General features: G+C 21.3%; 1 protein-coding gene across 7 annotated transcripts in view; it reads left to right on the top strand.

Annotated features, from left to right (window-relative positions):
* The window catches only part of LOC129611167 (oxysterol-binding protein-related protein 9), a 74249-nt gene that overhangs the window by 6470 nt on the left and 49060 nt on the right, over nt 1-18719 (top strand). Inside the window, exons 1-2 of one of the 7 annotated variants that reach the window (XM_055524149.1) lie at nt 1048-1622; nt 6403-6887. The exons of 3 other annotated variants lie outside the window; for them this stretch is intronic. The gene's annotated coding sequence lies outside the window, so the exon portion shown is untranslated. Of the gene's footprint in view, nt 1-1047; nt 1759-3107; nt 3216-6019; nt 6888-18719 lie in introns of those variants that run through there. 3 more of the 7 variants (XM_055524146.1, XM_055524147.1, XM_055524148.1) reach the window with 3 other exon arrangements.

Here is an 18719-nt window from a genome sequence, read left to right as displayed (position 1 = left end):
CATATTATTATCAAAGGTATTGGTATGGAACGTGAGTATATATGAGAGTGTTGAAATAATAATAATAATTCAAATAATCATAAGGTGTTTGTATGTATGTATAGAAGTATGAAAGTAATTTTACGTTTTCTTTCGTTATTTTTTTTTGCTTCTTTATTTTTCATATGTTTTAAATTTTTATTTTTATTTTTGGAGGTCTATTTTATATATGTACGTATGTACATACTTATGTACCAAGCACAAGGTAAAGGATTTATTATATTCTATATCGTTATATAATGTACCTGACATATGATACCGTAGAATTTTAAAATGCCCCAGTACGTACACACATACAATGTATGTTTAGGTGATAAACATGTATGTACTTATAATTGCTTTTGAAATTTGACATGCCTTTGAGCTAGATTATTGTTTCCAATAGGTTGTTTCCTAATTTTGTTTTTGTGTATTGTGCTTAATATACCCACTTATGTATATATGTAGGTAGATATATATCACCGGCCCAACAATCTTCATCAAATAATTTAATTCACGTGTCTTTTCTATTCTTGTATTTTATTTATTTAAATTTTTTTTTACTTATGCTTTCTGTTGTATTTTATATACGTATAACAATGTTTTTATATTGCTCCTCTATATTATTATATGTAGATTGTAGACATGTATTTGTACAACTGTATATAACAAAATAATATATTTTCTGTGTACAAAAATATAAATAACATTGAAATAAAAAATTCATAATAATTATAACAACCGAAAGGAAAAATATAGAAAAGAAAAAGAAAAATATGAGAAAATATAATAATAAAAAATATAAAATAAGAAAAGAGAAATAAGAAAAAAAAAGGAAAAAATTTTTAATTTTCTATTTTTGAGCCTCACGATTTTTTCTTTTAATATTTTATTTAGTTAGTCATTCATTAAGCTTACAATCTTCAGTATGTATAAAACGCGATCTCTCTTTAGTTTTATATTTTATATTGTTATATGACTATAAATAAGCATATAACTTTTGTCTATTTACATAAAACATAAAATTAAATAATTTAAAAAAAGGCGAACTATATTTTTTTAATTTTCTAATGAAAAAGATGTTTGATATTTTTTTTTCCTCTCTGTGTGACAATTTTTTGATGAAATTTTTTTCGCGTTAATTAAATTTGTTCTCTACATTGTTTATATAATAACATTTTATATTTTTACATTTTATAACGCACTTATATACCTTCTATTTAAATATAATTTGGGATAATTATATTTTTTTGTTATAATGGTTTAAAAAATTAAAATAAAAATATTTAAAATTGTATTTTTTATTCTCATATTGTAGGATATAATTTTTTATATTTAAAATTTAATTTCAAATATTAAAAAAGAAGACAAGAAAAAAAAAGTAAAATTGAAAAATTTAAGAAAAATTAAGAAAAAGAGAAAAAAAAATTGACGTAACAAAACCGTCCGTGAATAATTATTTCAGAAAAAAAAATAACATACATATAAAATAGAAGACGTATTTCTATTTACCCTACAAATATAACAATAAAAAGACATATACAAGTGATTTTATGTAAACAAGAAGAAGAAGAAGTAGAAGAATAAAATAAAAACAATTTTATGTAAAAATGGCAAGAATATAATAGAAGAAAATATTGTAAAATAATACCTTATAGAGTACAGTGTTTGCAAAATAATAATAAAAATAAAAATAACAGAATAATAAAAACAGAAAAAAAAATTAGTTAAAATATAAAAGTATTAAAGTGTTCTCTTTTCTTGTATTTTATTTATGTATATATGTAAATATATATTTACTTATATACATCCATACATACTTATATACGTGTATAATGTTAATAAGCATTGTCAACATAAGCAAAAAAAAAAATTGTCAACTTTAAAAGGATAACAACATAATAATGTTTTTCTTTTTGTTTCTATTTTGTGCTTAATATGTTAGTCCTTGATCTTAAAAAAAAAATATATTTTAATAACATTTTCTTCTTCTTAGTCCTTCATTCGTATATTTTATTTTAGTCAACTTTTTTTTTTCTTATTTATTTACGATAAGCGAAAATGTTCATATGAACATTGAAAAGTAGTTTCAAAATTTTTGATGATACTCGTATAAAACCAAACATTTTAAATAGCGTCAGCTTAATCTAATTGCAAATAACTCATTTAAAATTACTTTAGAGGAGACAATAAAAAAAAAAATTATTTTGTGTCAATATTTTATATAGATGCTAATACATTTTTTTTTTTAGTTAAATTTCATGTTTAAAAAGAATTTCAATTTGAATATAACCTTTACCTTTCATTAATATATTTACCTAGAAAAATTAGTTATACAAGAAATTAGAATGAGAATTAGAATTTGATATACTATTAATTTTAATTAATTATTTTTCTTTTATTTTTTTCTAATAAAACTCTGCTTATAACTTATGCAGTTTTTCTTCTTCTTATACAATCCTAAAAAAAAATTAATGCAAAAATTAGTTATTGGCTTATCAGTTTAAGCTGACAATAGACAAGTTAGTGGCAAGCAAATTGCTATATTACTAATTGCCATTTAGTTTTTCGGAATGTTGTATACAGTACATATTGGAATTAAAAATAACTAAATGTATAATGGTGTAGGTGTTTAACCAAGATCATTTTTGAAATATCTTTAAAATGACCACTTTCTAACACTAACCACTTTCTTGAGCAAACAATAAAATTGCCAAGTTGAAATACTTTATTGTATGTATTAGTAAAATATTGCCAATAAACCAATAACTTGCCTATATAAAAGCTCGATAAAAATAAAAGAATTATTACCAATTATCTAAATTATTAAAATATTTTTTGTTTTTTTTTTAATAGAAATAAAAAATACTCTAAATTAAAAAATTTAGAATCTTAAAATTTTATTAGAAGTGTTATAAGCACTAAATTTTCTATTTTTAGTTAAATTTTTTTTATATATTATTACATATTACGAAATATTTTGCAAATAAGCTGAAAATATGAACGAAAAAATTTAAATAATTACTCAAAAAAAAATTTTTTTTTTTTGAAAAAAAAAAAGAAAAAAAAAAAAACAAAATTATACCTAATTAATAAATAAATAAATAAAAAATAAAAATAATAACAATAATACGAAAAAACAACAAAAAATATTGCAGTGAAGTGCATGGTCAAATTTTTTACTCTTAAGTATATAAGTAGGAAAAAAGAAATGTAAAATTAAAATAAAATAATGTGGTATAATAGTAGTATATAATATACTGTTATACTACCTTCTATTCTTATAATATGTGCAATTTAGCAATTAGTATATAAAAGCATACGTACATATATACATTTCCTTATATATATAATAAAATAAATGTACATTTGTATTTATTTTCCTTCCATGTGCACGGTCAAAATATTAAAAATAATTTTTTTTTATAAATACTTTGAGTATATAAGAATATTTAAATTTATATACCTAAATTATATTTTAAATAAAAAATTTCCTTTTTATTTGTATTTGTAAAACATTTATTTTCCAAATTCTTATTGCATATAAATATTTTTTTTATTAAATAAAATGTGTGCATGTTTTATATAAATGTTAAAAAAATATATAAAATGTATAAAAAAGAAAAGTGTCATAATTATTGGTTAAGATAGTGAAACTTTCTCTAAAATTTATATTTGTATATAATATTGATTGTAAATACAATCTTATATGTAAATATATTGCAATATAAATAGAATTAAAAACAAAAAGGCGAGAAACTAAAAAGAATACAAATATAGAATATAAGGCAATTAAAATTAACATTAAATTTAAAAATTTATTGATATTGCAGAAAATTTCTATGTACATACGATTACATATGGATGTGTATGCATAAAGGCAAAGTTATAACAATTAAAATTCATATAACATTTAATGTATTGAATGTATTTATAAGCTTTACAAGTACATAATGTATAAATAAGAAAATTTTTGTTATTAGTAAGGGTGCTAATTTTTTTTTTATTATCTTTGTATAGATATATTGTCATTGTATATATTTAAAGTATTTGAGTTTTCATATTATACTTGTATATATGACAATCGATTCTCCCTAAATTACATTTTCAATAATTAAGTTGTAGTTGTGATATACCTAAAGTATTTTCATATTTTTGTTATACAATCTATAGAAGTGCACTAATATTTTAAACTTCAAATAAATTATAATTTATTTTCGAGAAATCTTTTTATTTATTTCTGAACTACTGTGAAATTCTGAAACTATAGAATTTATAATTTAAATCAATTTTTATTGTTTAAATTAATTTTAATGAAATTTGAATTGATTTCGTTATTTTTTGTTTTTATTTTTTTTATCATTAGATTATTTGTTTAGTTATTTAATGAATCAGCAAAAAATTTAAATATATTTTTAAAATTAAATCAATTTAATTATATTTCAATTAAATAATTTATAATTTGATTAAAAAATTCTTTTATATTAAGCTTATACAAAAATTGTAGTTGAAAAATCATTATAAATTTTGTAACGAGTTGATTTTGATCGTTTTTTAAGTTCTTCTATTAAACTAATTTTCGTTTGCAAATACTTATGTATTTGTATCCCGCAAACTTATTTAAATGAAATCTTTTAACTGAATTTAAAATTCTTTGTAAAATATATTTAAAAGTAATTAATTTCGTTATAAAAATTAGTTGACTTGAAATTCATGACATTATTGCATTTCAAAACATGGATAGCACCTACATACAGAGTTAATTAGTGTTGTATCAGTCTTGATAGTAAAAGCTTAGTGACTAATTAATCTAGTTTTTATTTTTAATAATTGAATTGCATTTGTCATGTAATTAAAATTTTCTTGCCAAATACAATTTTATAATAATTTTATTCGAATGCAACTATATTAAACAATAAATTATTTTATAAAATAAATTATTTTTTAATATTAAAATATAAAATAAATTTTGAGAAAATTAGTTAAAAATTATTTATTTAAATTTGAATGTTAAATAAAATTTTACAAATAATAAAGGTTTTCAATATAATAAATAAATAAAATATACTCATTTAGTTGAAAATATATTTTTCAAATGTAGAAATTTCAAATTTAAAATGATTTTAACTATGTGTACTTGTACATTATTAGTAATAGTCGAAAATAAACTAAGTTTTACTGTTATATAAATATATAAAAATTTATATTTTAATTAGGCATATATTGTAAAAACACATGAACCTATTCATTCGCATATACTTATATATGTAAATAAACAAAATACTTCTGCATTAACATAACACATAACATAACATTAACATTACTAAAATATGAAATTTCTTATTCGTTTTATATGATTTTATTTTATTTACATAAGTATATAAAAAAAGTAAAATGCCGTATTTATTCAATGTATAATATAAACAAAATGTGTATATGTATGTATGCATATAACTTGTATGTAAAATAAATAAAAAGTTGAAAAAAAAAATTAAAAATATATAAGCACATGTAGGTACATGAAATTATTTATATAATTACAGTGATTTACTAAAAATCATATGACATACACATAAAAAATATATTAAAATATATTGTATGAGCTCAAATGAGTGGTAAAAGTATTTACTTTAAAGAGTATTTAAATATAAATTTTACATACCTATGGTATAGCATATAACTGCCCTTTTTAAAAGAGCAATACAAAAAACTAAAAATAATATGTAACTATGTATATGTAATAAAAATAATTATGTAAGTAATTAATGCATTAGAGTTAGAAAAGAATAAAAAATGTGTATATATTTTTTTAAATTCATGCTTCATTTTAAAAGCTACCTACACGTTAAATTTCTTGAGTATTCAAAAACTTCATTTAAATTTTAATTTGTGTGCAATAATAATTTATAATTGGAGCAATTAGGAAATTTTGATTTTACTGTATAATAGTAGTAAAGTTTAAATGTTTTGATGAAATTAATATCTTTGATGGTTTAATTTGAAGATTCGTTTTCGATCCATTTAAAGTGATCATCGTTTAAAATGTGCTTCAACAAAAATGCTAAAACGTGTCCCTGAAACAAAATTTCTAATGAATGTTTATTACAAATATTATTAGTACAAATAATTTTATAATTCACTGTATATATTTTTTGTATACAAAATTATTGAAAATACCGCATTCTATATACAAACCAGGGGTAGCTTAATCGTAAAAAATAAGTAAAAAAATAAGAAAACCGAAACGAAAAGAAAACAAAAAATGAAAAAGAAAAATTTTTATGAAAATCAATAACAAAAATACATGTACTAAGTAAAAAGAAAAACAAAAACAAAAAATTCATCTCTAAGGAAAATAAAAAAAAAAATTGTTTTTCATTCAAGGTGTAAAACTTCCCTTTAAAACAGTGTCTTCCATTGAAAATATCAGTAAAAAAAAAGCCATTTATTAAATAATATAAAAATAAAATAATGACAATTGAAAAAAAAATTCCAAATATTGCTAACTATTTTAAAAGAAAAATAAAAAGTGCAAAAATATAACAAGAAACAAAATTATAACAGAATTCGTGAATTGTTCAAAAATATTCTTTATTGTGTTTTCTTTGTCAAAAAAAAAAAAAAATGTAAAAAAGGATAACAGTATGAAAGAATAAGAAAAGAAAGGATCATATTAATGTTGAAAATATAAAAGAAGAATAAAAAGAAAAAATTAAAAAATAAGTTCGAAAATCAAAGTGATTTTCTTATATTTACTTTATTTACTGTTATATTTTACTGTTATTTAACAAATTTTTTCTATTAAATTTTTTCTTCTTCTTTAATATTACTTGAATCGAGACAACAAATTATCAAAATGGCATTGAAAGGTATGACTTTGAGCGCAATATAACAAAAAAATAATAAGAAAAAAAAATTGATAAATAATATTTAAATTTATTTTTATAATATATAAGTAATTTATATATACTATTATTTATTTTTATTTCGCTAAAAATGTATATTGCACATTGATTCTCTTTTTTAAGTGATATTCTGATTGTTATATCGTAAGCCGAATCAATAATATATAGAAAAATTTTGTTCCTAATATCATATAATAATAAAATAAAATAAAATAATATCGTAAATATCGTAATTAAAATTTAAATAAAAAATTTTTATACAGAACAGTTAATATTATAAGAATTAGCAAATATTATATAGTTTTTACCGTAAAATTATCAGCTTATATCGTAATTATTTTTTTCTATAGCAGAGTTAAAATTGAATAGTTTGTTGTATGTTATATTGTTATTATACTGCCGTAAATATACATGACTGTGTTATACTGTAAAATTTTTACGGTAATAATTTAGTCTAAAACTTTTAGTAATTTTTTAGCCAATATAAAAATTAGTTGATTGGCTTACATATTTTTTTTTTGCTTTGTATAAGTATACAATTGTATACCCTTAGCAAAATTGAAGATATCAAAAAATATGATAAAATATTAAGAAAATAAACGATTCAAAATCTAATTGTACTTAAAAGACTGAGTCCATAAATAGAAAATTTGTTTGCATGCATTATATTATGCATATATCGTATAATTCAATTAATAAATTTTATATTTGTGTTTCAAATTTTATTCCAGGGAAATAAATTTTATTTTATGAGTTGGAACTAGAATTAAAAATTCCAATTATTAAATTATCCATAGAATTTTAAAATTTATAGTACGTAAGCAGCTACCTATAAGTTTCAAAATAATATTTATTGAAAAATATTTTGCAATATAATAGTATAACACATTAATATTAAAATAATTGGTATTTTTTTTCTATATTTTTTGGCACATGAACTTGAATTTTATATAAATATGTACACGTAATTAAATACTTTTATATTTTATAAATTTTGTATAATTATAACCTTAAAATAATTTGCCTTTTATTCTATAAATTGGCAATATAAATTCTATAAAATAAATATTTTCCTATTCTTTTTGTATAAATATATAAATTAAATACCGCATTATTATTATTATGGATGGGATATAATTTTTTTTTTATAAAATTTAGTTTCTCCTCAATTCATAAGGTTAAATACTTTTTTTTCTGGTTTCATTATCGATTTCAAAGTCAGTGATAAATTCACTCACTATATTTATAGTTGAATAAACGAAATAATAGAAATCTAAAGTTATGCAATCTTTTACAAAAAATGAAAATCTGCTTTTATTTTTTATATAAAAAAATAAATTAGTCCTTGAGGGTATGCAGATTTAAAAGTAAGAGACAACAAGAGTTTTTATAACTTAAAAAAAAATAAATAAAACGTGGAATTTTTTAACTTAATTTGATTGTATAATTTAAGTTGAATAATTGAGTATAATTTAGAAAAATTTTTTGTCTACTAGATTGTTTTAGAAAAATGAATAATTTTAGAAAAATTATCATTTTTGAAATTATTTTTATTTTTTCTTAATTGGGCCAAATAAATTTGATAGGAAATTCAACTAATTGGATTAAATGTTTTCTTTGAAATTATAATATTATTATTTTTATTTATTCATTTAATTTTGGAATATAAGGATTTTATATTAATATAAATAATTGAAATAAATACAAAAAGTAGAAGAATATTTATTATTTATTTTGTTCGTATTGCAATTCTTAAAAATTAGTTTTAATCTTATTGAATTGGCTCAATACTCTCTTATAATTTTATTAGATAGTATCTTATAATAGCAGGTCTCAAGTTTTCTAGTTGTTTATCTTACAATCTTATTAAAAAATGATACACATGATACAAACAATACAGAGAAGCTAATTTTTTCTGTGGAAATAAAATTTTTTAATTTTAACTATAAAATCGTCCTAATTATGAAAAATTTTAAAAAATGTATAGCTTGTTACTACGAATTTAGAATGCGAGATGTTAATATTTTATTGTTTAGTTAAATTCTAAGTCGGATTTTTATATAATGTTTGCTTGGCAATCGTAGTAAAAGCGACAAATAAAAGCTAAAAACTACAAATTAAGTGATCTTAGCTTGAAACCCCCACAAATGGTTTCTAATAATAACCAAATTCACAGGTCTCTTTATTTTGAATGCGATCAAGGTTTGGCAGGGTATCATTTTAAAAGTAATTTGATAAAATATCGCTTTGAATAAAATATCGCTATCGCTACATTGCAAGTTTGCGCAACGGAGTTACAAATGTGTTCATCATTCTCCCATATATAAGTTCAATTATAATTAAATCTTAGAAAATATTCAAGATGTTGTAATCAAATGCAACACAAACTTATGGTTGTTAATAAGGGTCTTATTTTATAAAGTAAGAGTATGATTTAAGCGAACCGTGTTTAAAATTAAGCAAATCCGAAACTAATTTTTCTCTTTTATCTTCTTTTAAATATAAAAATAAAACTAAACAAGCAATTTATTTTATTATACATAATAAACCACAAATTTTCAGGTAAATACTCGTAACAAGGATGCGCGAATTTTATAAATAAAGTGGTCAAAATTTTTTTTTTGCTTTTGTACTTCTGAAATAATAACTTTTTGTGTTACTCATTAATTTTAACAAAATTTAGAAGATTCTCTTATTAACTTGGAACAAAATTTATAATATATAAAAAAATTTCCATTTTAATATTATAATTAAAAAAATTTTATAGCGTTAAATTGTTGAATATTTAATCTTTTGTTTATATTAGTGTTATACTTAATCAAATGTTATCCTGTTCGCGTTTACATCTATTTTTAGAAAAATATTTTAACACGTAATTTTTGGTCTCAAACTTTTAATCTACACTATGTGCAGAATTTATATACTCGTACGTATACATATACATACGTAGAAACATTTATGTACAAACATACAAATTTAATAACATTCTTTTTTGTTTTTAAGACTCTTTTTTTTATGTGTATTTTTAGTTTACGATCTGTGATTATTATGTAGTATTGTTTTCATTATAGAAGCACATAAAAAGGTAAAATAAAAATTAAGGAAAATAAAATAAAAGCAAAGATGGAAAAATTTTTATTTAAAGGTCAATTCTTAAATCAAGTTAAAAATCCAAAAAGAAAAAAGTATAATAGAAAAAATATTGTACAATTTTACCGACTTATGTCGCAAACAGATCTTAAGATGTTATACAGTTAAATGTTTCTATAAAACATTATAGCGTTCCATTTCAGGGCATACTATATATTGATTAAATTCCCAACTATACGTTATGCTATACGAAGTATATAATTAAATTCCCAACTACCCCATGCTATACAAAGGTTTATGTATAGTAGAGAGGAGTACTTAAAGACATTTATTCCGGTAGATGGCTTCATATTTTATATAGAAAATCAAAATTATATTTATAAGGGCAGACATACAATTTTTAGATTTGTAACTGTTTGCTTACCTGTTTGTATTCCACAGGTTTCATTCAAGCACTATCAGTCAGCTTATATTAGTTAATGTACTCGATTTCAATTAATACAAAAGTTTACTGGCTTAGATGTGAGCGCAACAATTTTACAATCAAACAATAATTGCAAAATTAAAAATTGCATTTCTGCCTCAGCTCTTAACACATATATTTAAATTTAAGGGTTAAGTTTGAGCTACTACAACTATGATATAAAGAATTAATATAGTCCATCAAGTTGTACAACCAGTCAATTACTGAAACTATACTTCAGAAAAGCATTTTGTTCTAAACATAGCAAAAATTTAGAAAAATAAAATACTTAAACATCTAATCAGTTGCAATATATGTGTTGTGACGAGTTGCATACTAAGTAACTGTATAAATTAGGTATATAGACTAAGTAAACTAATCTCAAGAGATAAAAATAAAAATGATGAATGAAAATAATGATGCTGATTTAGAAAATGTTTTCCGTTTTTTTTTTAAAATTTTAAGAATTATAATTTTTGTATAATTATGGATTATGTTTGTATGCATGTATGTATTTAAGTATGTAAATAAGTACACAACAAATTGTACCACTTAAAAAAATTCAAATTTTTTTTTTTTGTTAAAAGGAAAATTATTATTGCATATTTTAAGGCAGTTTTCCTTATTTTACAAATATTACGAAAACCAAGTACGTATAACGGAATACTTACAAAAATTTAGGATTATTTCTAATAAAAATGAAAAATAATTTTTAAAGATGACCTTGATTAATATTGTTTGTATGTATGTGTGGGTATTTATGTAATTTTTTCAAAGAAACTGCCGATTTTTCAAAAGAATTTGTGAAAAACTTGAATTAATTTTAATATTAAAACAATATGGAATGAAAATTTTTTTTCTATAGAATAAAATTGATAAATTATTATGATTATAATTTGATTTATAAGAAGTTGTATTTATAAGTTAAACGAAATTTTTTGTATTATTAGCATAATAATTAAATTTTTTAAGAAATTTATAAAAAAAAAACTTTTATCAGTATTAGAAAATTACGTATTTGAATTGTTTTTAAATTGATAGAATAAAAGTACTGCGTATATGCAACCGTATTCCTTATTATATAAGGAAATTGTGAGAGTGAAATGTGTACATGGGTGTGAAATCTAAAATATTTCCATGGCTTTAAATCTCTTAAATTGTATAGAAAACCTTGGAACCAATATTTGTTTTAAAAAATAATATTTTTTGTTATCATATCATAATACAATAGTCTAGAAGTATGAAACATAAACCTACAAGTATGTATATATATTTATATCTGCGCAATAAGGCCAAATTACTTTCTAGAATTCTTTTGTATTAAAATCTTTAATTTTGCAAAATTTCGATTCTGATAGTCAAATTGAAATGCGAAATCGACTACAATTTCAAAAATTTGATTAAGTTTTGAAAATATTTCAATAGAAGTTAATAGCTATGTCTCTTAATTTTAATATTTATTTTTTTTTTGGCACGCAATTCAAATGAAGCATGCGCAATGATTTTACTTTTAACTTATATTAAAATCTGAAAAAAATGTCTTCCCTTGGAGTTTCTAATTATTTGTTTGACGAAATATTTCCGTTTTCTTTGTAAACTAAATTTAAATATGAATTTTGTTTGATGCCAAAGAAAAAAAAAATGAAAAATGATAAAATTTTCAATTTACGCCAGCGTACTTCTGCTCAAGGTATTTAAAATATTTTTGTTTCCAGATCAAAATTCTATTCGTAATATAGTGTTTTGTGTATAGGAAATTTTAACTCTTTATGTACTACTTTAGTTGATTGCATATGTGCCCTTTGATATTGCCTCTAGGACTAAATGAAAAATATACGAAATTGAAATTGTGCTAAGGCTGTCTCGTTGGATCAGAAGTATATTCCCATGCACAATTTTTTTTTAGTATTATGAAATTATTTTTGTAAGAAAAAATATTGCAAGCCAATTTGAAACATTAGACATTTTTGCTAAGTATATAGTATGTAATTAAAAATAACGGTTCATCACCAGTTTTTTCAATATTTTTTTAAAAATTCAAAAATTTTATTTATCAAATAATGTCTGTTAAAATTTTGGATTTTAGATAAAAGAAAAATTAGTCTTTTCCTGTTATTTGTTTCAGGAATTCAATTTAATTTGTTATACTTGAAATGAACTTTTTACAAATTTAAATGTTCAGGACATAAAGAGTTAAAATGGACCCAAAATGTGAACACTTCTAGAGTTTTTTTTTCTTTATTTTATCTTAATTCTATCTTAGGTTTTTTTTTGTCTTTTCCTCCAAACCAGAAATCAAATATCATAACCTATATAGTCTTCTTATATGATTGTCGTTTATATATGTACATATGTAATTTTTATTGTATTGTGAAGATATTTGACGCTAATAACATGATTTTTGTGAGTAAATTGTGTTGAAAAAATTTACTGGCAAATAAAAAAAAGAAGGATTTAGGAGTGTAGTTCATAGAAAAAATTTTTAAAATATTTCAACGGAATTATTTAGAACCTGTTTTTTACAAGTATCACGCTTATATAATTCTGTATTATTAAATTATTCGCGATTTATATAAAAATTTTGATTCGATACGACAGATAAAGTTATTTTTGTGTCAGCAAATCCCAGTTCACTTATTTCGTATTCCTTTGTCTCGATTATATAATATTTTGTTGAGAAGAAAACATTTATCTTCAAATCAGTGATTAAAATCATCACTTTTTTTCACATCTAGTACAACTTTTTTCAAATCAAAAGAGTTTATTTTTAATTGAAAAAATTATTACGAATCTTATGCTTATAAAAATAGGCTAATTTGTTTAGATATTTTAACTCATTTGAAGGAAAAGACTGTACTTTTTACAGTCTGAAAAAAATGAAAATTTGAATTTTAATTTGAAAAAAAAATATAAATGGAAGTCTTCCACGTCATTTCTTACTCATTAACAGTTAAGAATTGATTATAATAAAAATTTATAACCTACAATGCAATACTTTATAACAATTAATGACCCACAATTTTTAAACTGCGTTTCGCCTTATTCGATATTCCTTGCAAATTGGTTAAGATTTTATATCTACATTTTATATCTAGTTGCCATGTCAATATTTACCTCGATAGCATTGAATGCAATAAGAAAGGTACAGTCATAGCAGCAATTTTTCAAATGCCAAATTCTGCAGAATTAAATACATTATTTTTAAACAGATAGGCGTCCGCGAACCTCAATTTCAGTTGAGTTGATAAATTCATAAAATTCTGGGATAAATCGGATGCCAGTATAATACCTTTACTATTTAGGTCGATTTCGCAATTCTAATAGTTTTTAACAAAATAATATTATTGGATTTCAATATCTTTAAGAAAATATTAAATTCAGTCGGTTATTTACTAAAACTATCCAATTTTCTTTAATTGCATATGTAAGCAACGTAACTTTTAAATTTGTGAATATTTAATGGGCATAAAATTTTTCAAAATTCAAAAAACAATTTTTGTATTTGTTTTATTTGCTAAATGAGATATGACCAACATATTAATTAATCAATTATGGAAATAATTTTGAAATCTACAAAGATATTATTTATTATTTTTTAATTTTTTAAAATTAAACAAAAATAATATTTAATTAATTTCTTAATTAAAGAGAAAAAATAGTTTTGCCGAAACGCATTTTTTTATTTACGTTCGAATAACGTACTTTAAAATGTTGAAACGCTTTCTTTACAAATTTTTTTTTTAAATTTTTTCTTTGTGTTTTTAGAGCATTTTAGCGTATCAAAATAATTGTGACTTGTGTGTACACTTAAATTTGCGTTCAAGGTTACAGAAGCGTTTTTTTTTGCTAGTGACTTGCTCATCTTTATTTATTATATTTTTTTATTGTTATTATATTTTTTTTAAATAATAAATAAATTATATTGCTTTAAAATCTCCGAACTTGATCTACTTTTCTTTTTGTTCTATTTTTATTAAATTGTTTTTTTTTTATATTTATTTTTACTATTAATAATTAAATGTGTCTAGGCAATTGAACTGACTAAATAGAAATGTTTTGTGAAATATTTAAATTTTTTTTTTTAAATTACGTTTTATCATCCCACATTTATTTTTTACAAGTTTATAATATTTATTTTTATATGTGTGAACACGAATTGTATACATTATTTGAATATAGTGCTTTCGAAGAACCGTTAATTTATAATTATATTTAAATTACAAAACGAGAATAGGTATAGAATTGACCCTGTAAATTCTGTGATAACTGTACGAATGAAGATATAATGAAGAGCTCCATTAATATTCCCCAATTATTGTTCAACAATTATTATAGCTTCAACAATTTCAGAGATAATGCCAAATAACTTTTGAGGTTATGTATACGACGGCTACTGTAAGCGCTCATGATATTTCAACAACTTTTACCAAAAATAGTGGCCATATTATCATATATGCTTATACAAAATTTCCATACTGTACCTTAAGTAGTTTCTAAGATATGACTATTGAAGTTGAATGGCAGATACCAGAAGGAGCCATGGAAATTTACCGACCTTTACCTTACATGACAATCTCAAATATACATTTGCTTGTGCGAAATTTCATCAACTCAAATAGGTTTCCGGCATTTACTATTATAAATCATTTGTGAAAATTTGGTGAGCTCAGCTCAACTAGTTTCTGAGTCATCGTTGAAACAGACGGACGAGCATGGTTAAATCGACTCAGAATTCGGCGTTGATCAAAAACATATATACTTATGTCTATACTTCAGACCATTATTTTTTAGCGTTATAAACGTTAAAGTAAATTTAGTGTATAAAGAGGCTGCTTAATTAAATTTAAATTTCTAAAATGTTTAACTGTCGTATATAAAAGAATTTCACTTAGAGGTGTACGCTATATAACGTTAATTAAAATTTTGTTTGAGTAAAAAGATTTCTTGAGATATAAAAACATAAAAATTAAAATTAATTTTATTCCAAATTATATTTTTTATATTATATATTTTTTATTATATTTTTTGTGTATGTAAGGCCGAAATAGCGGTTCATATGTAGAATGAAATCATTTTTAAGTTAATGTTATATTTTTTATTTAAGAGTCGATGCTTTTACATTCTGCAGAATAACAATTAAATTAATATACTATAATAAAAATAAAATAAATTAGTTTTATTAAATCAATTATAATTTTATGGTATACGACATTTTGTGTTATAACAATATTACTTTTGTTAGTTTTGATTGCTATTCAATACACAATTGAAATTGTATTGAACATACTAGTTCTAATTTAGTTCACTTAATTTGAATGTGCGATTTGGAATTACAAATTTATAATTATACTAGATTTTTCAAAAATATTTAATTTACTTGCAAATTGTTTAATTTTTAAAGACTTATAATTAAAGATAAGAAATTTGTTCAGTTTTTAAAATATTCCTAAAATTTCTGAAATATTTTAATTACTTATTATAATTTCATTTTCATTTTTACATATATATATCATTACATATATTATATATCTTTATATATATGAACATTTTTATTGTAATATATTATTATCTAAAGTATTTGTAACAAATTTCAAACCATTATTTTTGTTACTATTATTATTAATACCATTTTTATAATTAATATTATCATTTTTTTTTAAATTATTAGAATTTTTAAAATTTTTATTTTTATATGATTTCTTATAAAAATCATAAAATAAATAGAATATTGTTGATACAACAAAAATATAAAAACCAGCTAATACTAAAGGTACATTACATTTGTACAAATGTATGCAAACTTGTAATAGTATAAAACAAAATTGTATCATTTGTATTATTGTTATACTCTTTTTGATTGGTAATAATGTTTTAACAAAATTTGGACTACCAATAGCTGCTACCGTATAATATGCATACATAATAATATGAACAATTGTATTAATTATGATTGGAAATAGAGAAGCACCACCTAAAATAAAGAATTAAATTATTAATTATTAATTAAAAATTTTGTATTTACTTAAAATTTAAATTTATATTTGGAATTAATTTGCTTTTATAGCGAAATATATTGGCGGGTAATTCTTTTATAGTTTCTGACATCAAATTCGTTAACAGGCCTGGAAACTCAGAAATTTTCACGATGTGCTTACCACATTGATGATAAAGAATAGGGTAACTATTCAAATTTCGGCAAGATTATTTTAAAGAAAAAAATAATTGTTATATGAGGTATAATATATTCAAAAAAAAACTGGTATATATCAAGAGCCGTGATATTGAGATACGGGAACGAAATTTATTTGGAAAACGAAGTTTTAAATCTTAATTTGGAATTTTAGTGATTTTATTAAAAATTCATTTGAGGTATGAATTATTTTAGGTTTTAAAAATCAAGTTATATTGGGATTTGTAATCGAATTCCGAAATAATTTCAAACGTAATAGATACATAGTTAACGAATTTTAATAAAATAAATCTTAGTATTGATCCAATTCATTCATAAATTGTTAACATTTGTGATTTTCTTAAATTGAAAACTTAATTAAATATTTAAAAAAAACAATTACCTCTAATATATTGTAAAGTTAAATACCCTATAACTATTGTAAAAGAATGATGAAAAACATGTAAAAAAGATACTTGATTTTGTTTTTTCCTTAAAACAAATACAACGGTCTCAGTTAATTCAATAATTTTCAAACAGTATGTAAAATAAACGATATTGACTTCATTTTCCTCGTTAACATCATTATGTGCGTGTAGTCGGCATGACCAAAAATTAAATGCTTCAAAACCGACAAGTTTTATTATCTAAAAAAGAAAATAAATTATTAAAATTAAAAATATTTTAAAAAGTAAATTTTTATTTTAGAACATCATTATTTAAAATTATGTACTTTATTATTAAAGATTTAATTCATTAAAAAATTTTTTGGCATACTTACTGTTGTTACGATATAAATGCAAGCAATTATTTGAAGTATATTGTATATAAATATGAATTCCTTAAATTTATAGGGTTTACGATTTTTCATGTAGCTAAAAATAAAATATGTAGAAATTTTAATTATAGAATTATTTTATTTTTATATACATAGCTGTATTTCTGTCTTTTAGAATATAAAGTGACGAGTTAGAAATAAAATACACTTCGGTTCAAATTAGTTTCGTTTTTAGGACTTTCAATAAAAAACAATTAAAATTTATTAGTTCCATTCTGTTGTCCGTCCGTCCTTGTGTCTGTTTACAAAACTTCTACACCCTTTAAGATAGAAGCTGAAATTGTTAACACTATTCGATCTTTGCTAGAAACTAATTTCTGTAGAAAAAATTTTTTTCCAAAAAACTAATCCGGTAAATCCCGTAGAATCAAAAAACATAATTATTTATCTTAATTCACTTATAGATTGTAGATTGCAATGAAGCGGAACAGTGCACTGCGATCAGCATAAAAAATCTATTCGGGCCTACATTTCCGAATTGTTTCTATATAGACACACCCTCTTGATGAATTCGAGTAAATCTCTCATATATATTTCTCTCTCTCTCTTTATATTTTAATTTTATTGAGTTTGCATTATATATTTGATACTAAAGATTACAATTTTTTTTTGTTTTAAGCTCAAATCACGTTAAATGTTATTACAAATAAAATTCACTTAAGAAATGCCATGTATTAATTCTTATAATCAAATTAGCAAGGGTACAAAAACCTCTAATAGGGTTACTAGTGTCAAATATCTAAACATAATAACAATTTTACAATAAATAATTAGTTAAATAAAAAAAAATTTGTTATAAATTCAAAATTAACTTAATTAATATTCTCAAGTATTTTGAAAATTTCGTAAACTATTCATATATGTGTATAAATATAAAATTTTATCTTAATTGACAGTAAGATTTTGTTCTTCTTTTTTTGAGTGGGCTATCACTCAAATTACTTTTTCATGAATGAAAAGAAATATTTTAACATTATATGTAAGCGTTTTCAAATATGTGTGCATATATTAAGTTCGAATATTTATTAAATTACAATTTCTCTTGAATATATTCACATTTAATAAGAATTTATTTATTTTTCTATCAAATGTTTAATACACGTGCAAGTTACAAAGAAAAAAAACTTCAAATTTCATTATAAAAGTTCACGGGTACGTATATCAAAAATATAAAAATAATGTTGAACATATTTAATTCACAATGTGTACATACCTATTCTATAACATATGATATAC

Source organism: Condylostylus longicornis, unplaced genomic scaffold (assembly GCF_029603195.1).
Source record: "Condylostylus longicornis isolate FDR11 unplaced genomic scaffold, ASM2960319v2 ptg000048l, whole genome shotgun sequence".
NCBI classification, from domain to species: domain Eukaryota; kingdom Metazoa; phylum Arthropoda; class Insecta; order Diptera; family Dolichopodidae; genus Condylostylus; species Condylostylus longicornis.
The sequence above is the reverse complement of the archived record's forward strand: the minus strand, read 5'-3'. Positions and strand labels throughout refer to the sequence as shown.